Source organism: Marmota flaviventris, chromosome 5 (genome assembly GCF_047511675.1).
Source record: "Marmota flaviventris isolate mMarFla1 chromosome 5, mMarFla1.hap1, whole genome shotgun sequence".
Classification (NCBI taxonomy): domain Eukaryota; kingdom Metazoa; phylum Chordata; class Mammalia; order Rodentia; family Sciuridae; genus Marmota; species Marmota flaviventris.
The window spans coordinates 122337392-122365251 of NC_092502.1; the positions used below are offsets into that span (position 1 = coordinate 122337392).

General features: G+C 42.0%; 1 long non-coding RNA gene across 3 annotated transcripts in view; it reads left to right on the forward strand.

The window, feature by feature from the left end:
• Positions 1 to 27806, forward strand: part of LOC114094944 (uncharacterized) — a 92021-nt gene extending 64215 nt beyond the window's left edge. For 2 of the 3 annotated variants that reach the window (XR_003583168.2, XR_011707628.1), the window contains exons 2-3: positions 21514 to 21603; positions 22110 to 27806. This is a non-coding gene — a long non-coding RNA (uncharacterized lncRNA). Of the gene's footprint in view, positions 1 to 17498; positions 17772 to 21513; positions 21604 to 22109 lie in introns of those variants that run through there. The other variant, XR_011707627.1, reaches the window with a different exon arrangement.
• Positions 27807 to 27860: the final 54 nt, after the last annotated feature.

A 27860-nucleotide genomic window follows, 5' to 3' on the forward strand; every position in this document is an offset into this window, starting at 1 on the left:
GCAACCTGGGATTATCATATGGCATGAGTCTGCTGTGTGAAGCCAATGAGGTTTGGGAGCTGTTTCTTACCAGAGCATAACCTCACTCATCCACAATGACATGCTCCTTGAGTTTACACAAGTCCTCTGGAACTTTCTATAAAAACCTCAGTTCATCAATTGTGAGTCTAAATATTTCTCTTTTTTCTAACTTTGTTTTTACTTTTTCAAGCAAACAGAAATTTTACTAAAAAGGAAGGTGAGAGCTGGGGATATAGCTAAGTTAGTAATTGCTTACCTCACATGCACAAGGCCCAAAGTTCAATCCCCAGCAGAAAGAAAGAAAGAAAGAAAGAAAGAAAGAAAGAAAGAAAGAAAGAAAGAAAGATGAAAGAAAGTCTCAGAACTCCCAGTCCAGCAGGAGGGGCAAGAGTGCCTTTGAGTCTAAATATTTCAAAAGTCTTTTTATTTCTCAAAACATATGAATCTGTAAGACTAACTTTGAATGTAACTTCCGGTTCTTGAATCATCTGAATTTCTACACTGGTTTATTTGGAATGTCTACTTGGTTGAATGGAATATGTCATTTTGGTGTCACATTATTAAATCCACAATTCAAACAAAAGGCTCAGCAGGCCCAGCTTCATGCATGGGGCAATGAGATGTCAAGGGATCGCCCAGGGTCTTCCTGGAAGTCTCCTGGTGACCAATGAGGGAGGAGGATCACTTTAGCCCTCCTTGTGCTCTGGGTACACCCTGACTGAAGTCTCATTTACAAAAGAAGAAAAATTAAGAAAATACCTGTCATCCCAGCTACTTGGGAGACTGAGGCCTTGATCACAAGTTCAAGGCCAATCTAGGCAACTTAAAACCTGTCTCAAAATAAAACAAAAAAATGGGCTTGGGATATAGCTCAGTGGTAGAGCACTTGCTTAAGCTTGCACGAAGCCCTGGGTTTAATCCCCAGTACCAGCAAAAGAAAAACAACCCCATAATATATATAAAATATATATATTATATATAAATATTATATATAATATATATATACATATATGTATATATGTATATCGCATATATATGTATATATGTACGTTACATATACACATATGTATGTATTTCATATATAATATACTTTATTGCATATACATATATACCCATACATAATAATACATAATGTAGAGAGAGCATAAAGCAAATATATGCATAAATATTTTAAAATTTTTTCTAAAAAAATCTTTTTTTGAAGTTACTGTAGCCTATTTTTTAATTAAATTATTTATGTCAACATTACCCCCAGTATTTTGACATGTTAACATTTTGAGAGAAATTTATGGGAAAAAAAATTTTAAGTTACAATATCAATGCAACTATCTAATGGCTAACATCTCACTGAAGCCCTGAGGAAGTTATTTGTAAGGAAGTTGAGGAAGATTGTAGTAAAAGGAAGGAGCTACTGGATTTGAGAGTTTTGGAATGTCCAGTACTATAAGGCAAGAGAAGAGGGATGACTTGATCAGGAAGTAGAAGAAAAGCAAAATGAACAGATCTGAGTGGGTTTTTAATTACAACAGAAAACCATTCTAGAAAAAAAGAAAAGACCAATAAATCTCACTAGAGTGTCACAGCAGCTATTTTTGTCTTTTGAAAAAATCCTGCCCTAGCCCTGTCAAGTTTCTGCCCATTAATCATTCATTTTTCAAAACAGTGTTGCCATATGGGGTGCATAAAATGAAATGAGCTCTGCTTTTCTCACTTAGGTGCTGGGTCCTGGGTTCAATCTCTAGTACTGAGGGTGTGTGGGGGGTGGGTGTGGAGAGAAAACAAAACAAATAGAAGCATATTCTGAAAGCTTCCAATGACAAAAGAAGTCAAGTCAAGAGGCAGGAAGTCTGCGCTTCATTTCTATTTATGGAACCCAAAGTTTAAACAGAGCTCTCCATTCAGAACTCATCTGGCTATTAAAATTGTCTTCGAAGTTATTATCTGCAAGGAAACCGACAGCATTCAAATCTTTCCCTGTAGCGGTCTTGTATTTAGAGATGTTTCACATGTGTTTAATTCACTGATCAATTTTACCTTGTCAAAACAGAGAATGGTCTGTCAAAAACAGGATGAAGCTCATTAGTGAGATGCAGGAGATAGCACAATGGAGGGGAGAATAAACAGACTGCCCAGAAATAAGGAAACAAGAGCCTATTCAGGAAGCAAGTGGAAATAGCAGAAAATGATACAGTGATCACAGTAGACCCACAGCTAGTAGATGGTACTGCCACTTAGTAAATGATACTGAACAGGAAATTTTTTTTCAATAATTGCTGGGTGATGGCAGTTCAAGATCTGGTGCCTGATAAGTGAGTAGTCAGCAGAGTAGGTAAACCAATTTTCTCCATTCTTAATAGCACATGATTTTCCCCATTTTGTGAAGTTAGAATCGGATCTAATGTAGTAGGATTTTTCCCTGCTCCTCACAGAAGAAGCCTAAGACTGAAAGTGTGTGAGAGAAAATATAAAAGTTATGTCCAAGCAATAATGAGAAGGCCAATATATTACATACAGCAGAAAATACACACTTAAAATCTTAAATGTTATTTATACTATTTACTTATTTACTTGTGGACTGAATTATATTTTTTAAAAATTCAAAATTCACAAAATCAACACCACAAGTCTCCCTTGAATTTCCACCTGAGAACTGTGCTTTTTATTTGCTTGATTTTATAGTGCTGGGGCTTGGACCCAGGGCCTTTTAAATGTAAGGCAAGCATTCTACCAACTAAGCTAAATCTCCAGCCCTGAGAACAGTGTTATCAGTTTCTTACATATTCTTCCAGAGGTAGTTTATTGTTTTTATTTATTTATTTATTTATAATATCCCTCTTGTTATGTTTATATTCATCTCTTAGCATACTACATGCTTTTGCAAATTCTGCTTTCCTGGTCATGCAACAATACATTTTGGAAATAATTCTATTGTAGTATGTCAAGAGTTCCCAATTCTTCTTCTACAACTGGGCTGTATTCTGGTTTACAAATGTCCAATAATTTATTTGAGCCATCTCCTAACATCAGTATCTGAGCTTTCTAAGCTTCTATTATTATAAACAGTATTGCAGAGAATGACATTTTGCTCATACTGTGCAAGTATGAGCAGGATGCATTTTAGAGGTGGAATCACTAAGTCAAAGTCAATGTGCATTAGTGTCTTTGGTAGATGTTGCCTATCTGCCCTCCATAGAAACTGTCCCATTTATATCCTTACTACTAATAAATGACAGTATCTCTCTCTCTCTCTCTCTCTCTCTCTATATATATATATATATACATATATATATAATATAATAATCATATATAATTATTATATATTATATACTCTTATATATTTTATATATAATAAATAAATAAATATAATTTATATTTTTATTTATTTATTTATTTGTTTGTTTATTTATTTATTTATTCATTTATTGGGTGTGTCTGTGTGTGGTGTTGGGGATTGAACCCAGGTCCTTGTGCATGCAAAGCAAGTACTCTACCAACTGAGCTATATCCCAGCCCTCTTTATATTCTTAATACTGATTAATTACAGTGTATTTCTCCAAATACTTTTCAATATAATTATGTCATCATAATTTTGTTATCATTTTAATTTTTGTCACTTTATAGGCAAAAGTAGAATCTCAATGTACTTTTTAAAGAATTTTAATTGCAATATATTATATAAGCACATTGATCATATGTGTACAGCTCATTAAATCTTTTTTTTTTTTGGGGGGGGGTACCAGGAATTGAACCCAGGGGCACTTAAACACTAAGCCATATCTCCAGCCTTTTTGTATTTAATTTAGAGGCAGGATCTCTTATAGGTTATAGACAGGGTGTCTTAGAGAGGCTTAGGGCCTCTCTAAGTTGCTGAGACTGGCTTTGAACTCAGGATCCTTCTGCCTCAGCCTCCTGAGCTGCTGGGATTACAGTTAATAAATCCTCACAGATTTAACACAGTTCAAGAAGCCCCCTTTGTACTTCCTTCCAGTTTATATTGTTTTAGTTTTTCTCTTATTATAACTGAAAATAGCTGTCTGGTTAAAATTACTCAAACTTGGCTCAAGAGAAGTTAGGTATCTTTTCATTCGTTCAAGAGTTCTATGGACTGTGCATTCCTATCTTTTGCCTATTCTTTGATTGAGCTGTTGGTGTTTTCTCATTGATTTGTAGAAGCTATTTTAGCAATGAGGGAATTTCAGTGGACGATAGGAAAGACATGAGTATTACGGTGGAATTTATCAACTCTGACCCCTGAGAGTAGATGTCCAGCATTTGGAATTCTAGAAATCCAGCAATGAGTCAAAGCAGCTCCATGATTGGTGGAGTGGCCCAGTCTTCTGCAGTGGGCCAGAGCCTGTGTGTCTCCTCCCGCCACCCCCCACCCCCCACCCCTCTCTCTTTCTCTCAGTTTAATTGGCAGTCCTGACCTTCCTCCTCCTTCCCCTCCATCTCCATAAGAAAAGCCATGGGCAAGTGGGTTCTTCTATCAAGTGGTGGTTTATTCCCAAACATCAAGCAAACCTTTCTTTAAGTCACCAGTAAAAAACCTGACCTGATCAAGGGAAAGGCCCTGTGAAACAAGAATATCCGCAAAGACTCTGGGAACATTTGCAAAGAAACCTCTTCCAGGAGAGGGCTGCCTGCTAGGGGGTCCCACAGTTCCCAAACTGCCAGATCCAACTCAGTCCCCCTCTGCAATAAAATCACACTGTCCCTCTCTGCTGGCTCCAAGTCTCCTGAGGAGCGCACACCCAGGAGGGGAGTGTCCCTTAAAAACAAAGCCAGCAGGAGTTTTTGTGTTGTGTTTTGGTTTTTTCCTTTTCTCCCTCTGACTGGCCAGTAACCTCGCACCACAGGCCTTCCAGCAAACACTCATCACCCGATAAATCATGTGACCCCTTCTGTTTACTTAGAGGTGCTGGCCCAGCCGGGGCCTCTAATCCACTCCCTGCTCTGTAACCAATTGCAGGGTGGTTTTCACTGGGAAGGGGAACTTGTGAGGACCAGATAAGGGGATCTTTTCATTTGCATAGAAGAGCTCCCAGGGCCTGTCCAGGGATGCAGGGACTGGCAGAGGCACCTAAGCTACCCAAGCGTGTTCTGGAGAATACCAGCCCTGTGTAGTTCCCACACAATATGGAAGAGTCAAAGCAAGTCTCTGTTTAAAAGTAATTTTAGGTTCATTTTTGAACTCTCATTTACTGTTACAGGTTTTAGAATCAACAAAATGCAAAACATTTTTGCTGAGTGCTTTAGTGCAACCTCTGACTAAACTATTATAAGTCTAAATTTTTTTTTTCTTTTTTAAAAAAAGGCTAGTTATAATGTGCAAAAGGTGTAAGCTGCTTTTGAGAGAATGAAATGTCTGGCTCTGAGTCCAGGGCAGTGTACCTTTGTGGGCTGATGAACTGCCTGCCTTGGAATCCTCTGGGCTGCTTGAATGGAGATCTTTCTGGACCATCCAGGCCAGAGAACTGGAATTAAACAAAATTGGGTTCCAGAATTGTGCTTTTAAAACTTTTTTTTTTTAAAGCTCTCAGGTGTCACGCTATTGACTTTGACAACTATGCGACTAAAATCACCATTTTTTGTTGTTGTTGTTGTTACTGGGGGATTGAACCCACATGCGCTAAACCCCTGAGCCACATCCCCAACCTGTTTTATTTTTTTATTTTGAGACAGGGTCTTACTAAGTTGCTTAGGGCCTCACTAAATTTCTGGGGCTGGTCTCAAACTTTTCGTCCTTCTGCCTCATGTTCCCCAGCTGCGAGGCTAAAATCACCATTTTAATGAGTCAGAAATTGTCTTATTGGATCATGGACCACCAGACTGTAATGTGAAAATTCTTTTCTGGCTTAGAGGGGACAAATTTTTCACCCTTATTCTGCCTTTCTTGGGCTGGTGACCTTCCTTCAACTCACTCGATGGCTAGTTTTCCAAGGTAAAGACACGCTTTATTCAGTTGGGGTTTTGTGGTTTTATTTTTCGGTTTTGGTTTTTTTGTTTGTTTTAAGTCCTTGGCTACTAAGGACAGGCTGAGGAGGGCAGATGTCTTGTGATAGGGAGATAACTCTGAAAACACCCCAGCATCACTGACGTGTGGCTGTGTGGAACATGAATGGAGTGGGACGGTTGGAGGAAGTGGGAGGTAGGTGGGTGTTTTTCTAGGCAGTTATTCAACCAAACCATTACTTCGAAATTTCATTTTAAAGCCTGGGCCACCCGTCTCCTCAGGACCCAGTTTCTTACCTCTGAGAGGATGAATTAGGAACTAGGAACAGAGAACACTATGTTTCGGGAGAACTGCCTGTCACTAGGAGTCTTGGGAAGTGTCTGATGGCACTGAACCTGCTGCCAGGCCTGTCCCCAGGCAGGGACACTGCAGACTCACTATTGCTTATGGACTTTCCTACAGGGTCCAGGGATGGTGACAAGGCAGGGCTGTGTTTTGCCCAGAGACACTGAAAACCGGGCTTTAAAGGGTCAATCTTCAGCAGAGGTCTGCCCCACACTTTGTCCAGTTTGGGTACCAAACCAGTGACGCACTTTTATACACAGGACCACAGTGGCTGAGACATAATCTGTGGTGACCAGTGTGGACAGAAGACCAGGGGGTTCTTCCCAGAGTGCAGGGCTTCAGGAGCTAAATAGCAGAAGAAGAAGACTTTAGCTGGTGAGAAACAGAATACCCAATTCAAATAGTCCAGGACAACAGAGGGTTATTATCATGCAGGTCAAGAAGTTTCAGGGAACATAACCTCCAAGACACAATAATGTCAGAGGGCCCAGGGGCTTCTTGGTGATGCTCTTGCCTTCTGGTCATGGGAACCAGATAGTAGCTGCTCCCCATCCAAGCACCATGCCTCACATGGATGCATGTGCTCATCGGCAGAATGACTGGAGTTTTGTGTCACATACTTTTCTTTTAATTAAGGAGGAAACTCCCAACCCCCAGCCCAGGATCTCAGCATCCAATGTCACAAGGCCATCCCATGCTATAGGTAGAAGCGTAGGTGGATCTGCTCCGCAGCACAGCTGACACTGACCATTTATTTGAGCCCAGGAAGGGTCCACCTCTCCTGAGTACCTTGGTGCCTACACTTGAATGCCAGGATTTTGTTGGGAAATAAAAGTGTAATGGCTTCTGAGCGGGTCATGGAGGCGGACAACATCCATGCCAAGGGGGTCTTGTGTTATCTTTGTTAGGAAGTTCCTTCCTAGTGGCCAAGAATAAATTTCCTGCCCTGGAGAAACAGGGGCTGCAGAGTTAGATTTAATTTGATTTTAGAAAATTAAAAACCATGACATTTCTCATCTGAGTGTTTTATTTTGTTTCATTTCCTGGGAGTAAAATTCATGCCTTCCTATCCTAAAGGTTTGGATTGCATCTAAGGACGTGGGACATTTAGCAGAGTCTAGGCTTGCCAGAAAGGTCCTTCCTCTGCCACGCCCTGCAACCCTCCCTGTGCACCTTCCTCCCTGGGCCCTTCTGCTGCAGGAAGCACAGGTTTGGCAGAGGCACATGCATGAGCACTGGCCTTTGCCACTGATGGGTTTCTAGTAATTTCTAAATGAGTTTCTGAAACCAAGCTCCACATTTCCCTCCCGCCCCCCTCCCTAAAGCTCCTAAAGCCTGAACCGTGAGGGATCTTCAAAGAGTCGTGTGTACTCAGCAACTTTGGTGTGTTAGTTTGTCTTCCAATCTGTCTCACTCAGGGTGCTTATCTCTTAGAAAGGGAGATTATTACCACAGAGACTGGGCTGGAAACCGCTTCGCTGACAGGTTTAAGAGCCTTAGCAAAATAAACAGCAGAAAAGGCAAAAGTGTGTGCAGAATGGCAGGCTTCATTTTCCTTCTGCGGCTCAGCTGGGCAGAGAGGGAGCTGGAATCAAAACAAAACAGAACCCTCCACTACACTCAGAGCAGGGGAGCTGGGGCGGGAGGAAGGTCGGGGAAGGGGCGAGCCTTGGCTTCTCCTCACCCACCAGTTCTCTCCTTTTATAGACAACCGCTACCCGGACAAGCCCGCCACCGTACCTGTTGATCTGGTTTGTGATTCATGCCTTCAAAGAACCCTAGAGCTGTGGCAGTTCCTCTTCCTGTTTTTCATACCCAGAAAGCTACACAAATTACAAAATTATGTCATTGGGCTTCTCTTGATCTTGCTCCTGGTGCCCAGTTGGAGTCTTTTCCTTGGATTTGTCAGAATCTGAACTGGGAAGAGTAGTGCAGATTTGTAAGCAACCTGAGAACAGGAGAATGTCGTTTACTTTTCTCTTTCTCTTCCCAGCATCTCCTGGCAGTGTTGGGGAAATACTGGGCACTCCATAAATGTGAGTTACAGGATTGGAAGAACTTCTCATTGAAACTGCACTTGGGAGTATTGGGAAGTAAAAGCAAAAGTAAAACTTATTCTTGTTTCTAACTGTGGTGGCAATATTTCCAGCTAACTCGGAGTAAAGGAGCAAGTTAGAATGCCGAACTCTTATCGCAGGATCCATTTAAATGGGGAGGAATTTTGTCTTTTGAAGAGCATTTAAGTACAACAATTGTTGTCACTGAAATCTTAATTCTTCCACTCTCAAAAGGGTTTGGGAGGTTCAGGTAGAACCTGTCATCCCCACCAAAGTTTAAAAATTCAGGGTAGAATTTGAGTGGCTTTAGGGTTGAAGGACTAGACGGCTCCATCTCCTTTTGGGAGAATTGAGTCTGAATGATATCTTTTGAACCCTCTCACATCAAACCTCTGGCTCATGGGCCCTGCAGTGGTCAGGCTCTTCCCAAATTGTACAGAGGACATGTTACCTATTGTTAGGCACTCAGGGTAGGCATCAGGCAGGAATGGAAACCCTGATTTCACTCTGTGACGCTGCATTAGTTTGGTTAGGATTGCTATAACAAAACACCTGAGGCAGGCTAATTTATAAAGCAAAGAGATTTATTTAGTTCATGGTTCCAGAGGTTCAAGGGGACAGTGCTGTTATCAGTTCAACTCTAGTGAAGGCTTCCTGGCAGGAGGGCACCACAATGGTGTGAGTGCCTGTGAGAGCCAGATCATATTACCCAACAGGAAGCCAGAGAGTGATTCAGGGGTCAGGCTCAGTCTCAAAATAACCCCCTCTTACAAGGACCTAGAGATCCCATGATAGCTGCCTGAATCACTTCTAAGGGTATGGCCCACAGTGACCTGAGGATCTCCCACTAGAAGTTCCCACCACTTCTCACACGGCCACATTCAGGACCAAACTCCCAGCACATGATCCCTTGGGGAGCAAACAACATACAAACCACAGGAGACCCCAAACCAGGGACTGTGCTTTTGTGCTCTTAATTTCTTTATCTGTAAAAGGAGACTGCAAAAAATAGTTGGGGAGATTAAATGAGTTGATGCTTTTGAAGCTGTTGTCATAGTGCCTGGCGCTCCATAAACTCTTGCAAATGGGAGCTGTATGTCTTTATGATCATGGCCATAGTTATCATCGTCACCAGTTCCACACACCAGAACATTGCAGAACACAGGGGTTTGGCTCACATTCATTTCAAACTCCTTTTTGAGGGGCAATGAGTCCTGAATCCATGAAAATTCATTTACTTGGTCACTGACATCAATCCACTCAGTTGCTATAGATGTGGGCTGAGATCAGGTCAGGCAAGGCTAAACTCCCACGAAGGGGTATGCAGCCAGACCCCAGAACTCTGTGGGCTCAGCAACCCTGCCAAATGACAGTGTTTTTCTTCCTTAATTTTATTTTCAAAGGGGCAAATTAGGGAACGTATGATTATAGCCGTACTGTTTGCCTTTTAGCTACTAAACCCACCCACTCCCACCAAAAAATAAATAATGAAATGAAAAATAATAAAATGCATTATGTTTAAAGATGGCTTTTGTTTAAAACCATCAATCCAGCATTGGAGAAGTCGCTTACCGTCCTTGGAGAGCCTCAATTTCCATTTGTAAAATTGAGATAATAATGCTTATCTGGCCTGGTCGCTATCACAACTAAAATGGTGTATCTAAAGTGTTCTTAGTAAAGATATTAGGTGCTCAATAAAAGTGGAAGCTGGCTCCAGGATCTTAGCTATTAATTAGTCTTATTCAGGACTTAGAGGAAGTGGCTCCCCAAAGCCTATGAACAGTTGTTACTCACATATGCTTACGGCAGTCCTCTTTGCCTTTTCCATGTATTAACTAGTTTCACTCTCTCGACAATTCCATGAGGCAGGTAACATTAGTACCCCCTCTCCATAGATGGCAGAAATGAGGCTCAGCAAGGCTTAGGGCCTTATCCAAGACCTCACAGCAGGTGTTCATCTCAGGTAGTGTGCCACCAGCAGTCCCTCTCTTGGCCACTCCACCGAGGTACATGTCCTGGATGACCCAACAGGGGAAGGTAAGCCTGCCTTCTTCCCCTCCATATGGTCTGCCCAATGGCCTAGGGGCATAGACCTTCCCACACAGTTCTTCAGTGAGGTCAGAGGAAGAACATGCCCTCCCATGGGAATTTCCCTCTGATCCTACTGGAACAAAGGCTAAGAATAATATCTTAGTAACAATCTTAAAACTTCTTTTGGAAGGAAGAGTCCACAGCAAAAGTCCGGGGTTCGTCCATAAGAACCTCTGTCTCAGTTTGGGGAGTCCATGCAGCTTAGCAGGAAGCCTCCTAATATTTGAGTCAAAGAAACTCAAAATCATATTCTAGGTCTTAATATTTTTTGACCAGGTGACCTCCCTGAGCCTTAGTTTCCTCCTCTGTGAAAAGAGAGTTCTGCAAATTAAATGAGATAATGCCCTGAAGCTCCCTGTACAGTACCAGAAATACTCTGGTTCTCGGGGAAGGAGTCTCTTATTCCCCATCTTGGATGAAGACAACTTCCAGAATTTCTCTCAAGAAACAATTGAGTTTATTGGACCACCTTTCTCTGAAATTGGTGATCCATCAGTTCAGAGACCTGACACTTCATTTTCTTAGCCCTACCTTGAACTTTGCCTCTGGCCCTTTTAGCTCCCAGTACCTCTGACACCTGCTGTGGGCTGACCTCTGCTCAGGTCTGGTAGCCACCAATCCCTCTAGCAGTGTCCCCTGCCTTCAGAGGTGGGATGGAGAAGAGGGTGGCCTAGAAACAGAGAACTCTGGGCATGGGAGTAAAGGACTCTCCAGGGCTTCCGTTCTGCTGGCTCCACGAGCTAGGAATGTACCATATCTTTGCCATTTGGGTCTCAATTTCCTCCTTTGTAAAATGGGGAAGTGGAAGGATTAGAGGAGATATCCTTGAGGCCATATCCAGAGACTCTCAGACTGGTGACCTCCCCTCCATCTATGTCCCCCCAGCGTTCTGGAGGCACTGGCTGGGGAGCTCCACAGCTTTATGGCACGATGTTGCCAGATTTTCTGGGGAATGAGAAGGGAGGAAGAGAAAAGAAAAATAAGCACTCCAAGGTGAGTCTCCCGGTCCATGGTGAACTCCCTAATAAAACAAAACCATGAATCAGTCTCCCTCGCACACTCCCTACAAAAAAGAACAAATCTCTTGGATTTCCTGCAGCAAAGTAAGAGCCTTTAATTTCGGAGCCAAGGCTATTTGTACACTGCCTCAATGTCTGTCCTCCCAGAGCTCATCACACAAACAATAGCAAAGGCAGAGGAAAGACGAGCTATTGTTTTGTTGTATTTATATCCTGATGTAGGAAACAGCATGAAAATATTGTTAAGGAAATCAGTAAGTCTCTGCTCCAGGTTATGCATATAGTTTTGGTGCCAAAGGCAGCAGGGCCAGATGTTAGAGGACATGATCTCCCTGAAAGAATAAAAGGGAAGCAGTTGGAATTCCATGGGGTGGGGGAAGAGCCAGGGGAACCACTCAGGTGCTGCCCAGTGAGCCCAAAGGAGAGCCCAGGCCCTTTCTCTCTGGGTGTCCCTCCAGACACCACTCCCGGATGGACACCACTCCGTAGCAGCTGAGGGATCTGTACACAATTGCAATCTCTCCTTTCCTCAATTTCTTCATCTATCATATGGGGAAAATAATAGTGTTTTGCTCACAGGGCTGTAGTGGGAATTAACAAGTTCATTCTACATGCAATCACATGGGTACATGTCATTTTCAAATATACATATGTCACACAGAACATGGTATGTGCCAAGTACTCACTGTAAGTTAATATTCTCGTTATCTATAGGCACAGGGAGAACGTCTGTGATCCCAGAGCTGTAATTACGAATCTGTACTGAAGTTTTAGGGAGACTGTGTGGTGCAGTTGAATTACTGTTGGCTTTGCATTCCATCAATCTTGGATATGGATCCTGGCTCCATCACTGACCAGCCCTGACTCTGGGCAAGACGGCATGAACAGTGGGGTCAAAGTGGGTCAGGTCTAGGATTGCTGAGGAACCCCGTCCTGTTCTAGGGAATCTGAGGATACTATATCATCCTGGACTGTGGGACTCTCTGAGCCTCTTTCCTCTGTCATCAAAGATGTCCATCTTATTCTTACCATCATCACCAACCTCATCACTGTGATCAACCAGTTAGGAGAAGGGGATGATTTTCATTTTCATCCCCCTAACTCTTTCTGCATGCAATCTTCACTCTCCAAAAGATGACCAGAATGTAACAAGGCCCTGAATAAACTGATCCTTAAAAGATGTAGGAGGACTTTCCAAAAATTGAGGTGAAATAATTCACATAATATAAAATTAACTATTACAAAGTGATCAACTCAGTGACCTTCAGTACTCTCCCTTTACGTAGATCCAATACATTTCTATCATCCCCAAAGGAGAGCCCAGGTCCTTTAAGCAGTTGTTCTCCATTCCTTCCTCCTCCAGCCCTTGGCAGCCATTAAGTTTTCTGTCTCTATGGATTTACCTCTTCTGGATATTTCATAAAAATAGAATCATATGATCTGTGGGGTTTTATTTTTGGGCTTCACTTAACATAATGTTGTGGCACTTTATTTACATTTTAACATATATCAACACCTCTTTCCTTTGATGGCTGAATAATATTCCATTGTATAAATACACCATATTTCATTTGTCCACTTATCTATTTATAGACATTTGGGTTGCTCCTCCGCCACACACACACTTTTTAACATTTTTCAACTTGTTCTAATTATTTATACATGATGGTAGAATGCATTTTGACACTTATACATAAATGGAGTGTAATGTCTCATTCTGCTGGTTGTACATGGTGCAAAATCATATTGGTTGTGTTACCATATATGTACATAGCATAATAATGTCCGACTCATTCTACTATCCTTCTTGCTATAAACATTGATGTGGCTGTGTCCCTGTAGTATGCTCATTTTTTTTTTAAAGAGAGACAGAGAGAGAGAGAGAATTTTTTAATATTTATTTTTTAGTTTTCGGTGGACACAACATCTTTATTTTATTTTTATGTGGTGCTGGGGATCAAACCCAGCGCCCCGCACATGCCAGGCGAGCGCGCTACCACTTGAGCCACATCCCCAGCCCCAGTATGCTCATTTTTAAGTCCTTTGGGTATAAACCAAGGAGTGGGATAGCTGGGTCAAATGGTGGCTCCACTCCAAGTTTTCATTGTGAAAAGTGTTACTGTGAACATTGGTGTACCAATATTTGAATACCAATTTTCAATTCTTTGGAGTAGAACCGCAAAGTCATAGTTGTATATTAAACATTTCAAGGAACTGCCAAACTGCCTTCCACAGTGGCTATACCATTTACATTCAATAAAAGAATTTTGATGTTAAAAAGCAGCCTGATTATTGAAATTTTCTGCTTTCTGACTCAGATTGGCCAATGCGGTGGAGAAACTGACCAGTGGGAGGGAGGGACAGTGGGTTGAGATGTGGACTCTGCTGCCTCTTTAATCCTCAGTTGTAAGAAAGCACTAACTCTGCCCTTAGAAAAGCAGGTCCTCCTAACTGGTAGGGAAGTGGAAGGGAGAGAAGAGAGGAATGATTGGAAAACTTTGAACATAACCAAGTCTAAATAAGAGGTCATTCTATAGACTGTGTGTATAGACAGTTTTTAATCCTGCTTTATTGGAGGAGAGTTGTGGCATTCTCATGTATTTAGCATAGTAAAAATTGTCCACAATCTTGAAGAATCCCATCTGTTCTACTATAAGCACCTGGAAGCCTGTGTCAGAACCCCTGTGAGGAGCAGGGGCAGGTCAGACCTTCCAGCACCTCCTGCCCTAAAAACCAGCAGGTGAGGCAGAAAAGCTATTGGAGTAGCTGGAAGAGCAGGAATTTGAAGGAGGGCACAGACAGTCAGGGCCAGGGAGGTTCTATGTAGGCCCCTAGGTGGAGGGGACAAGACATAGTGTCAGCAGTAACCATTAAAAGTAAGGGACAGAAGAAGATACATAATCGATCAACAAATATATGAAAAAATGTTCAACATCTCTAGTAATTAGAGAAGTGCAAATCAAAACTACTCTGAGATTTCATCTCACTCCACTCAGAATGGCAATTATCAAGAATACAAGCAACAATAAGTGTTGGTGAGGATGTGGGGAAAAGGTTCACTCATATATTGCTGGTGGGATTGCAAATGGGTGCAACCAAATTCCTTAGAAAACTTGAAATGGGACCACCATTCTACCCAGCTATTCTACCCAAAGGACTTAAAAACAGCATACTACAGCGACACAGCCACATCAATGTTTACAGCAGCTCAATTCACAATAGCTAAACTGTGTAACCAACCTAGATGCCCTTCAATAGATGAATGGATAAAGAAAATGTGGTATATGTATACACAATGGAATATTACTCAGCATTAAAAGAGAATAAAATCATGGCATTTTCAGGTAAATGGATGCAGTTGGAGAATATCATGCTAAACAAAACAAATTAATCCCCAAAAACCAAAGGCCAAATATTTTCTCTGATATGTGAATGCTGATACATAATGGGGGAGGGGAAAGGGAAGGGAAGAATGGAGGAACTTTTGATTGGGCAGAGGGAAATAAGGGAAAGGGAGGAGGGACTGGGTGGAAAAGATAGTGGAATGAAATGGATATCCGATATCATTACCCTAGGTACATATATGATTGCTCCAATGGTGTGACTCTATATTATGTACAACCGAAGAAATGAAAAGTTGTGCTCCATGTGTGTACAATGAATTAGAACAAATTAAAAAAAAAGAAGTCAGGGCCAATCTACTTCTATGAGGCACAGAGAATGGGTTCTATTTAAGGCATTGATAAAGGTGGGGATGTCCCTATGGTTTGACTGTCCCCAAAATTCATATGTTGGGGACAGTCTCTAAAGTCATATGTTAATGGTATTTGAAGATGACCTTTGGGAGGTGGTTGGGTCCTGAGCTCTGTTGTCATGAATGGCTTAACCCATTCATGGATTAATAGGTTATTGAGGAAGTGGCTTTGTTATATGAGTGAGCTTTCTTTGGCACACTGTCAGTGTTTCTTTCACCATGTGATGCCCTGTAGGGCCTCAGGACTCTGCAGAGTTCCCATGGCAAGAAGGCCTTCAGAGATAGCAGCCCCTCAACACTGGGCTCCCCAGCCTTTAGAACTGCGAGCAGAAAAAACTTCTATTCTTTATAAATTATTAAATCTGTGATATTTGGCTGTAGCAAAAATCAAACAAATAAAAACAGATTGAGAAAGATACCCAGAGCTCATTCTTATGAATTGTCCCAACAGATGTTGGGACAGCCAGACTAAAAGACACAAACTTAGAACAGGCAAAAAGAACCTTGTTCAACAGGCTGCTATGACAGATTATAAAGTGGGTATTCAGAGAATGATTTAACTTCACTCAGATGTTTTTGAAAAGATGCCAATATCAAGAAAATATCATAAATCCTATATCCTGGCAAAACACATTGTCTTTCTCCTTTGAAAACAGTCATCATAGCATATATATATATATATATATATATATATATATATATATATATATATATTTTTTTTTTTTTTTTAACTGCTTTCCAGAACTGTAACTGGGTCTCAGCCCCCTTACTCAATCTATTCCTCAGAAGAAGGTGCTCATTTTCCTGAAAGAGAAAGGGTGCAATCATGCCCTAGGATGAGTAGGTGGATATGAGAACCCAAAGATGTTGATTTGGGGGTCAAAGGGATGACTGTTGCTTGTAGCCCTCATTTGTCTCTGATGGGGACTCCACCAACCCCACCCCCCACCCCCAAAATATGGGAAATCTCCTAGGAGTTTGGAGGAATCCCATAACAGCTGAAGGATCTTCATTTCTTCATTGCTAACTGGGGGGGGGGGGCGGGGGACAGATCCTGGTAGATCATGAAGTCTTCCTTTCTTCATAGTGCTAAGGACCTGGGTCTCCCAATTGCCACAGAGCATCAGGGGTTCTTCCTGCAAGTTCTTTGTTCATCAGGGTCAAGAGTCAACTCTGTCCCTTGAAATAGAGCTATGTTTATATAGAAGAGTCAATGCAGTGACCTTGTGCCCTCCTGCACTACCCTGCAGGAGGTAAATTGGAAGAAATTCCTTCCCAGCTCAAGCCTGGAGGGCTGACTCTGCTGCTACTGGCAGAACATTAAGTAGGAGGAATTTGGAGATGGGAATGTTGGGCCCATGATTATGCCTAGAGGGAAGAGCTTTGGTCTCCTTTGGGACCCCTGGCTGGAAGTCAGTGGGCTGATGATAGATAGTGCCTCCTGCTGCAGAGCATTCAGCTAAGCTTTGAGACGCCCCGCCTGTTTTTTTTTTTTTTTTCCTTGTGGAGCTGTGTACAATTTGGAAAGCAGATCAAGGACATCCTGACTCCCAGCTGACCAGCTCCACCTGGGGCCTGGAGACTCCACTCCACCCTGCAAAGTCCAATGGCAGAGTTCACAGTGCATCCTCCCTTTCCTTGTGTTTTCCTCTCCTGTGGCCTGATCTTTCCAGACCTTCCCTTCCATGGGCAGCTCTTCCAAGGCTCTCTGGGGACTCCAAATCCAGCAGTTTGGGAGTGCAAAAGTGAAAGCAAGTGTCTTAGAGCAGCAGGGACCAGCTCTTGGGCCAACTTTGAGAAAACAGCGCTTCCTGGGGTGCTGGGGCATTCAGAATCCACAGATGACCTCCTGCTAATTCTTCTCATTGTCTTTTTAGAAATGATAAGAAAAGAAGATGAGAGAGGGAGAGGCAGAGACAGAGTCTGACTAGCTTAAAGTTCTCTGTCGCCAGGGAAGTTAATGGGTAAATTTCAGGAACTCAAGTGTTTTACTGGGCCGCCCTGCCAAATGGGGGTTGAGCAGTCTTTGCGCCTGAAACGCGAGTCACAATAGTGTGCGCCTAATAGGGTGCCACAAATGTCTGTGTTTCTTTTTGATTTTGCCATAGGGAGGGGCCACCCCAGGGGACAGTCCGGGAGGGCTGTGCCAACCGGTTCGCGTCCCCACTCTAAACTCCCTTGCAGCCTCGGCCGGAAGGGCCCGCGGGAGGGACGCTGGGGGCCGAGCCTGGCCAGCGTGGGCTCCGCGCTACCACACGGCGGGATGCTTCTGCCAAAGGGAGCCCGGGGGCCGCGCTTCCCCGCCTCGTCCCGCGTCCCGCCCCGCGGCTCTCCCTCCCCCACTGTTGGCGCTCCTCCGCAGGCCGGGAGCAGCGCTGGGCCGGGGTCAGCTGGCTGCCTTTGTGGCTGCTTCCCAGGAAGGAAGAAGCGCTGTCTGCAGATCAGTTATCAGCTGGCTTTCCTGTGCCGGAGCGCCGCCGTTTTCCGGGGACGGCTGCCACCCCCGGGATTCCCAGCCCAGGCTGCTGGCGGTGCGTGAGAGCCGGATAAATAGGCCATTGTGAGGCCGCTGGGATCCAGGTTTCTTATCACATTATCCACCAGCGAGGACGAGATTCCGCCCCTGCTGCCACCCATTTCAGCTTCTCTTTTCTCTCTCTTGAGAGTTGCAGCCATTTCCAGTTTTTGCCATTTTGAAGGGAATATTCAGAAAGCAATTTACTAGGTCCACTCCCTGTGCGAGGCAGGGGTTACGGGGCGGGTCTGCAGACGGGACGGTTTCGCTGGCGTTGAAGACCTTGAATTTAGCTCTTTGGGCTTTGATGCTTGATATTTCTGCTTGCCCACTGCGCAGCGCAGGCACATAGGTTAACAGCAGTGTCAGAGAGCAAGTCTGCAGGTCTGCAAATATACAGTAGTCCACTAGTGGATGGGGTTTTTAGTAGGTTTTTGTTGTTGTTTGTTTGTGTGTGTGTGTGTGTGTGTGTTTTAAGCCTTGAGTTGTTTGTGGACAAAAACTTGAGGGAAAAACAGTAATGAAAACTGGTCATCTGACAGATGCTACAAGGAGCTGTGGCAGTTTGGGAGAGAGGCTTGCTCCTGGTGCCTATAGTGTCTGTTTTTGTTTTTGTTTTGTTTTTCTGCTGCAGCAGCTGCATGGCCAAGGACCGGTTGGGGTTTCCTGGCACTAGACTTACTAGATAGTCATCAGTAGGCAGGGCAGGTTTACAGACCTGTACTCAGAAGGGGATCCATGCTTGGCTGAATGTTTTGTCACCATCTTGAAATGTTTACTAATGTTTTAAAAAGGGCCTGCATCTTCACTTTATACCAGGCTTTAAAAATGATGTAGCCAGGGCCGTTGTTAGGAGCTCAAATTCATTTGAATAAAATTGAATAATGGTTTGAATAAGTTCCCATTTGAGATAATGGCCTGTGGTTGATAAGCTGCTGAAGGTGATTTTCTTAGTTTTAAAATTCATCTACTGTAGTTGAGAACATTCTACAAACTAAACCCTAGCCCTGTCATCAAAGGAAACCACAGCTGGCTGATCACTCCAAGCCAGACTTGTTTCATTCCTTTCAGAAAACAGAATGTGCACTCCTTAAAGACCTTGTGATTTCCCTAAGAAGATGCTCATTCCTGTAGTTGTTGCTTCCTTTTCTTTTCATACTCTGTAATGCTGAGCTTCCAGATGTGGAGGGTAAAACAGGATTCAGAAAGGACTAATCCTAGCAAAACTCCCCTATGGTTTGAGGGTCTGTGTTAATACATTCAGCATTTCTTATGGACTGAGTGTTTGATCTCTCCAGAATTCATTTGTTAGAGTCCTAACATGCAATGTGATGGCATCACTGTAAGTGGTTTGAGGCTGTCTCTCCAGAGGCAGAGGAGACCTCTATGTGGACTTTCCACGCTCTCCACAGGTTACAGAAAATAATTTAAAGGGGTTGGGTTTGCAAATCAGTGGTAGAGCACTTGCCTAGGACATGTGAGGCACTGGGTTCAATCCTCAGTACCACATAAAAAAATAAATTAATTAAGTAAAGATTAAAAAATTAAACTCAACATTATAAAAAATAAGAATTTAAGGACATATCACATATTGAGTTTTACCAAAGAAGAGCTTTATTAGAAAGTGAAAGGTGAAAATGCACATTGAGAAGCACTTGTGGGGGGGTCTTTCTTTTTTTAAAGGGAACTTAGCGAGGGGTAGGTTTGGGAAGGTATGTTGAATTCAGTCTTTTCATCATGGATCACAAATTGTTTATGGTGGTCTGATCCTCCCTAGGAGCTTCAGGTTAACATCATCTCTTCTATCTAGATCACGATTGGAATGTGCCTATATTAAAGGTTTCTTAAATACTTTAGATATTAGATAAAGTTAATTAGATGAAATCCTTTGTTTTGTCTAATCTGAAAATATATTGTATAGGCAAACGGCACATAAGTCTTAATCAAAATGAGGCAATTTTCATAAATGGGTAAATCTACAGTAATGCTAAGATTTGCAGATTGTTTTAGTCAGCTTTTCTTTTTTTCTATAACCAAAAAAGACTTAACAAGAACAATTTTAAAGGAAGAAAAAATAATTTGGTGTTCACAATTTCATTGCTCTGGGTCCGAGGTGAGGCAGAACATGGTGGTGGAAGGGTGTGGCAGAGAAAAGCAGCTAAGGGCATGCCAATCAGGAAGCAGAGAGAAAGAGCTCTACTTCCTGATTGGCATGCCTTTAGCTCAATGAGGACAAAATATAATCATTAAAGGCACACCCCTAGTGACCCACCTCCTCCAACTATACCCTACCAGCCTATATTAACATCCAGCTAATTCATTCAAGTGGATTAACACACTGATTAAGTTAAGGATCTCATAACCCAATCATTTCACTTCTAACTTTCTTGCATTGTCTCACACTTGAGCTTTTGGGGACATCTCATTTCTAAACCATAACAGATTTCTCAGAAATTTGGAAGTAACCTGGAGGAAAAACAGGTCTAAGGCATAAGATTGATCATGGGGCTTTTAGATTTATAGCTACAGTGTCTTCTTTCCTTCCCATTGTTTCCTTTCTACTTATCTTTATTTCTTCTGCCCTACCTCAATAGTATTGTGAAGTGGGGCCTTCAGGAGGTAATTAGATTTAGATGAGATCATGAAGGTGCCCTCCCCTCCCACACACACACATACTAGGATTAAGGTCCTTTTAAGAAGAGGAAGAGAAAATAAAATCTCTCTTTCCTTACCTTGCAAAGACACAGGTAAAAGGCAGTTATTTACAAGCCAGCAACAGTACCCTCCTCAGGATCCAAACCTATCGGTATCCTGATCTTGGACTTCCCATTCTCTAGAACCATAATAAATAAATGTCTGTTGGTTAAGCAGTCTCTGGTATTTTTTCCTAGCAACCCAAGCTGACTAAGCATCTAAGTAACTCTTGGGAAACTAATCTGTGACTTGGAATTCTTGAGAATCAGGGGAGGAAGTTGGTACAGTTCAAATTAAACAAGTAAAATGCTATTTTTCTAGAAATAGTTTATGTAAAAAACAATTGTCTTAACTTAAGGCAAAATATATTACTTTTAACAGTTTTCTTTTATGTGCTTACTTCTTTGCTCATTAATTTATGACTTCTTTTTTAATTTACTCAACAAAGATGACATATTACAGGTAGCAGATAGTAGTAGTGACATTGTAATATGACAATGAAAGAATTAATTCCTCTATCCTGCAAGGAGTTCATAATAGTGGGAGAAGTAAACAATACAGCAAAATGTTATAGATGTTAAAATAATATGTATGTGTCAGAATACTTCAGGGCCACAAAGTGTCGTGGGCTTATCACTCATAAACTGCTTAGATGTATTTTTCTTCATGAGCCTTATTTTTGTTGTTGTTAATGGATAACATACATAAAGTAATTGGCATGTTTGGACACTACTGATCACTGTACATGCATTTTCTCAGCTGAGACTCACAAGATGAATTAGGTCCACTTAGAAACCCCATTGCATAGAAGAAACTGAGAGTGGTACATGAAGTAAATTACTCAAGGCTACACAGGATCTAGAGTTAGGATTTGATCTCCTCCAAAGCTCACCCTCTGAGGGCTACGCTGCCTCGGACATCCCTTCTTTCCCATGATGGTTTTCCTCTTCATGAAGCACGGGGGGGGGGGGGGGGGGGGGGGGGGGGCGGGGGGGTAGTTTCCAGGAAGTGGTTTGTTCTCCCTCACAGTGTGAATTATGCTTATTGGCTTCAATAACTTATAGTTCCAGCACCACAGATGCCTCCTAGAGGACAAGAATAAACCCCTAGCACGTGGGGTAGATGGCAGAGCAGCTCTCCCTGGCTTCTCACAGGTGAGGTTTGTGGGCTTTTGGATGTCTCTTGGCAACCAATGATTTCTGCTTCCTGTGGAAGATCCACCACCCTGTGCCCACTCCTTAGCGGTCAGGTTTAGTCTTTGCATGTCACACATCTTGGAATACAGCTTTTTGAGGCTCTTTTTGAGGGGCCCCTCTAAGCTGGTTGGCACTAGTAGCTCCAAAGAGTTAGGACCACTTCCTTTGAGACTTGGGTAAGCTCTCAGAGTCTTACACACAACATTGCAATCGGAAAAAGATGGCAGGAGGTTTAAAGCCAGCATGGCGATGGGTGTGGGGCAAAGTGAAGAAGTGTCTGGGGATAAGGTCACATGTCAGTGAGTGCTAGAAATAGAAGTTAGGTCTCCTGATGCTTCCCCCAGTCTTTCCCCTCTATAGGGAACAACCTCTGTGGAACCTGAAATAAAATTGGCTTGGGGACTAGTGAAGCAAAGCAAAACTGACATTTTCTTAAGGGAGATTTTCTTCTTTTCTCTCTGCAGGAATCTAAAGATGGGCTCCTTGGCTGTGTGCTAAATGTTTTCACTGGAGAGAGGCCCTGTGTGGCTAACTCAGTTCCTCCAACCCTGAGATAGTCCCTTGCTCTGACCTTGACCTGAATGTTTGGCAAAGCTGTGAAATGAAAGGCAAGAATAGAAAAACAAGCAAAGAAAATGAAAAGAAAACATGCATTCAGGGTAACCCCGTGAGGTGCTCAGGTGTCTGATCATCAAGTTTCCGTTGCAGTTGGGCCCCAGCACACAGAGCAGCAACCTGACATCCTTCTCAAAAGGAATCTCATTATTATTATTATTTGAATAGGAAGCATAAACATAAGCAATCATTCTGGTGGAGGCTGATTGGGGTTTTCATCCTATAGGGCTCGTGAATATTAATTTCATTTGTAGGTAGAAGTGTTAGATTTAGAAAGATCAGAAATGGGTAAGAATAAACAAAACCCCTACTTGTGTGACTCTTTGGGGGAATTGTATGGCAGCTTCCTACTACATGTCCTACTACCAGTCACCAAGGAAACCATGTATAGGTGGACAGCTAGCTGATTTTGTTTTTTATTCAGTCATTATCAGTCAATGAATAGCTGCAGTACTTGCTCTGGGCTATGGACAAGTAACCTACACACTTTGTCCATCATCTGGGAACTTAGGAAGTCTAGGGAAGATTAAAAAGAAAAAGTATATGAACTTGAGACTCAGACATGCTGGGGCTGATCAGGCTGGGGTCATGGGCATCTCTGCCTGAGTTGCTTTGCATGGTGGGGAAAGAGCCAGTGAGGGCAAGGTTTGTGGTCAGCACTTGTGGGGAGCTTAGGATACAGGAGGGACAAAGAGGTTGAATTGGTGAAGGGTGGCAGAATGTGCCATTCCCAAATCTGCCATTTTGACACAAGGATTACATAGAGCTAAAGGAACTTGAAAAACAGCAGATGCAAGAAGGGCCTTCTAATCTTCCTCCTTTCTTCTTGAAAACAGGAGATAAAGACTCCCATGTGAAAGGTGCCCTCCCTGTACCAGGAGAAAGGAAACATTTTTTGATGAGGAGTCATAGCCAAGAGAATTCTGCACAAACAGACCTTGTTCAAAACAATTCTTATCTTCCTTGAGCCTCTGTGTATAATTTTGTTATTTTTGCACTCTTCTCTCTCTTTGTTCTGTCTAATACAAAAGTATGTAGGTTTGCCTTTTCTTTAGGTCTTCATTTCCGGATGAGTTTATAGTGTCACGGAAAACATGTTAGATCTGTATGTTTTTGTCCTATTGATTTGTCTTATGTCAATTCAATTCTTACACTCAGCCAGGACCCTAAGAGGGTAGAAGTTAAACTTTGCCTCCTTTACAATGCTGACAACGTCAAGGCCATCCCATAGCTTGGGCATGTGTCCTACGGAGGGAGGGCCCTCCAGCTTCTAGGAAATGGGGGCAGGAGCTCTGTTTTGCACTTTTACTCAGATCATGGGAGGCTTTGCCTGAATGACAGCTGTTCCTGCATCACTACATTCTGCAGCCTGGGGAACCCCCTCCTCCGCATCATCCTCTGAGTGATGGCTTTCATTATTGGTCTCAGGATTATTCGTGGAACGTGGTACCAGCCATGGAGATAGAAGTCAGGGGATCCAAAAAAGCCCACCTAAGAAGGTCTAGTTAGTTCTGTGAGCCCAGGAGAGACCCTGTCTGTTGAGTCCCGGGCTTAAAATTGATAGTGATGAAAGAGGTATGTTTGAGGGGTAGGCAACTTTTGATATCCTCATGGGCTAGAAAATCACCTTCATGAGACACAGACATTGTATAATTTATCTAATGAGCCTAATAATGTACAAAAATCTTAAACCTTGTCAACAGAGAAAATTTAATTGTGATGCCTAAGTTGTGCATTTTGTATACCTTCATTCCCGAATCATTGACTTCCTTGTCTTGACTAAATGCTGAATTGCTCCAGTAAACTGCACTCGACAAAGGAACACTTCACTGTCACCTCACCATCCCTGTCCTTGGGCCTCAATCATGTTGTATTTTTATAAAAATGAAAAAAGAATTGTCACAGTGGTTATCAGACTTACTTGATCATGGAACACTGATAGTGTGAAGTATCTATTAGCATCACACCGAACACTAATGTGCTTCAGAACACAGTTTGGAAATGTTAGACTAGAGCATTTCACATATTATACTTCAACTGTGACAAGGGGAGGACTGTGCACTGCTTTTATGGACCCTGACTTCTGTAGAATCTGATACAAAGTAAGTGCACATAAATAATTTACTGAATGATTAACCTTGAGAATAACTATTCCAACTTAAAGTCCATTACTTGGAAATGTCCCATATTCATTGAGAAGATTATCATTTTAATATATTAATTTTAAGAGTTGTTTTCATTACTTAAGAACCAGATGGGTGACAATAAAGAAAATGATAGAAATAAGTGCCCTAGGTTCAGTTATGAACTTTCTGCCATATGTTGAGTCTGGGACTAGGAAGATGGAGGCAAGAACACACATGCACCTGCTAATACACACACATACACACAAGCACACACCACAGAGTGTGTTATGATTTTCCATCTTTAATATTTACATGAAAATGGCTGCCTTTGCATTATTCACAAAAGCCAAAAGGTAGAAGAAATCCAAGTGTCTATTGATGGATGAATGGATAAATGAAATGTGGTTTATCCACACAATGGAATAATTATTGTGATTATTATTATTCTCTATCCCAAAAGAGGAAGGAAATTCTGACACATTCTAACAGCATGGATGAAACTTAAAGATATTAAGTGAAATAGCCAGTTGCAAAAATATAAATACTGTACTATTATGTTTATGAAGTACCTATAGTTGTGTAATTCATAGAGACAGAAAAAAGTATGGTAGTTGCCAGGGGTGGGGGGATTTCCCGCCCACGTCCCACTGTGGGTGGGGTGTTTGGAAACATAGGCTGGTTGCGAATAGACCACACGACATGGAAGTAATTTTTTATAAAGCAGGGGCAGGATGGCTCTTTGACCTTATGGGCAGGAAGCTTCCACACTGGAAAAAAAGAGAGCATGAGAACCTGTGTTTCCTTTATTTATTCAAGGGGGCTTCAAAAGAATTTCAATGGAATGTTCTTCACCAAATAAGGCAGGGAGTGGGCTGTCCAAGTCTAATGGGTAACACCCAGGTCCAGAGCTATGAGAAAGCTGACTTCTTAGCTGAGGGAAGGTAGAAGCCATGTGCATCATGCAATCCCTCGAGTGCAAGGGGCGACAAAACAGCATGCAATGCCAGACCAAAACCTCCTTGGCTCAAGGCTGAGAGAAGATGCTCAGTTGCCCCAGACAGGAATTGTTGTTTAAAAGATATAGTTTCCATTTTGCTAGATGAAAAAGTCCTGGAGATTTTTGCTTAGCAATGTGAATATGCTTAAAAGTTCTTAACTATACACTTTAAAATGGTTAAGATGGGATGGAGAATGTGGGTCAGTGGTAGAGCCCATGCTTAGCATGCTCAAGGCCAGCGGGGGTTCCATCTCCACCTCCAGTTTGTTATGTATATTTTACCTGAATTAAAAACCAGACAAGCAAAAAATTAAATGACATTCCTTGCTGATGATGGACATACTGACAAATCAGTCTTAACCCAAAATAATCATTGCTGTCACAGAATGCTAAGGGAATATTTGTAATTGTTCATTATGTGGGGAATTGCAACCTAGATTTTATTAGATTTCTTTAGTACTAACTTACTACTCTGTGTTTATGGAAAGTATTCTGGAGGCTTATTGCACACCAATGCGAATGTACTAAACAATATTGTGTTGCACACTTTAAAATCATTAAAATTGCAAATTTTCCATCATGTCTATTTTACCACAATTTAAAGAAAAAAAAAAAAAAAACCTGTGCAAGCTTAGAAGTTTCACAATTCTAAAACCATAGAAAAAGAAATTGAAATGTACCATGCTTAAACTTTCCTGAATATTTAATTGTTGGGAGAAAATGATGTGGTAATAACCTTTAAAATGGCTATCTTACATATTTGGGGGGTTCCTTCTAAGCTCTGCAGATAGGGGAACTATATTCTCTATATTGCTGATATAAGTATTCGAGGAAACCAAGCTTATTCCTTCCTCCCTGCTGTATATTACATGATACAACATATTTACATTTTCCATAATTTCCATGGAGGTTAGAAGTGCTTTGTTATCCTCCTCCATGTGGTAGAGGCCAAATGGACATCTCAGATCCCCACTTCCTGGATTTCCAGTGGATGACTTCTCTATCCCTGTGCACCTGGGTGAGCCATGAGACTCATTCCCATCAGAGTGAATGCACCTTACCAATGAGCTGTGGCATCTTCTACATGCTGCCTTTGCTCTTCTGCTGGTCACATGGAGAGGGTTCCAAAGAAGAAGATGGAGATCCCTGGATCCCTGAATGACTGCCTGGAAGAGAGCTTTGCTGCAGCCCTGTATGCGAATGCGACAGGAATGAGAAGGAAACTTTTGCTATGTTAAGCCACTGGAATTTGGACTTGTTTTGCAGTTAGCCTCCTCCGACTCACACAACCATAAAAGGTACTACAGAGACAGGATGTATAATGGTATACCTGTGAGCTAAGAAAAGGTCAGGTAGACAAGGGAAATGTAAATTACACGTTTAATGACTCCCAAGTTTAAGTGCTTTATGTCGCTCATTAATCATGTGGCAAATATGTTTAAATAAACATAGCCAGGCAATCCTGTTCAACAAATATCTCAAGGGAAAGGGGTTTTGTTAAGGCTTGGACAGGAATGTTAATGCTTTTTTTGAGCCAGCACAACAGATGCAGCAGAAATCAAAATGAAAGACTGCAGGGGAAGATGAAAAGGAACTCCAGGGGTGAGACTCAGGAGCTCCCAGGACATGAGTTCTTTTCAGAGCTCTAGTCTCCTCCCAGTCTTGGATATTTGAGATTTGTTATTCTTATTACTAAGCAATGATCATCACTGACACAAGGCAAAGCTCTTGGGGGGTCTTGAGAATTCCCCAAACAGTATTCCTGCAGTCCTACGCTCTGTTCCTTCCCTGCCTTCAGGCTCAATTGTCCTTACCAAAGTATCTGTGTCAGAGACACAGATTCCTGTCTGCTTACTCCAGCTCAGCAGCCCAGGGCAAGTGATCTGCTCTGCCCTGACTTGGAGGGAAGCCCTCGCTCTCAGCCCCAACAGGGACGTTTGGCCAATGATCCAGTTAATCAGTTTGTCCTTCTTGAGTAGAAAAGACCTCTTAGCTTCATACCTCTGGTTCTTCCAGCTCTGGAACTCTTAGGATTCTTTGTTTGGAACTTAGCAGAGTACATTTTTATGACCCTTCGGTGAGCTCATATTCGCTTAAAATAATATATAATATTTTATATATAACATAGTTATATTAATTGCATCAATATAATTTAAACTGATTATATATTTGAATTAATTATAAATTAATTTAATATTATGTTATAATAATATATAACATTATATATGTGTGTATGTATATATACATGTAGTTATATACAATATGTGGGTGTGTATATATATATGTGTGTGTGTGTGTGTGTGTGTATTCCTGTCTAGATTAGAAAGTGTCAGAGAGCATGAACCTAGTTAGTTTTCAACTGTCTGCATTTTCAATTCCTAATACTAATAAATATTTTCTGGTGCAGATGCACCATCACTAAATATATATTAAATGAATGAATGAATCAGAAAAATGTTGCACTTATTTCAAGAATT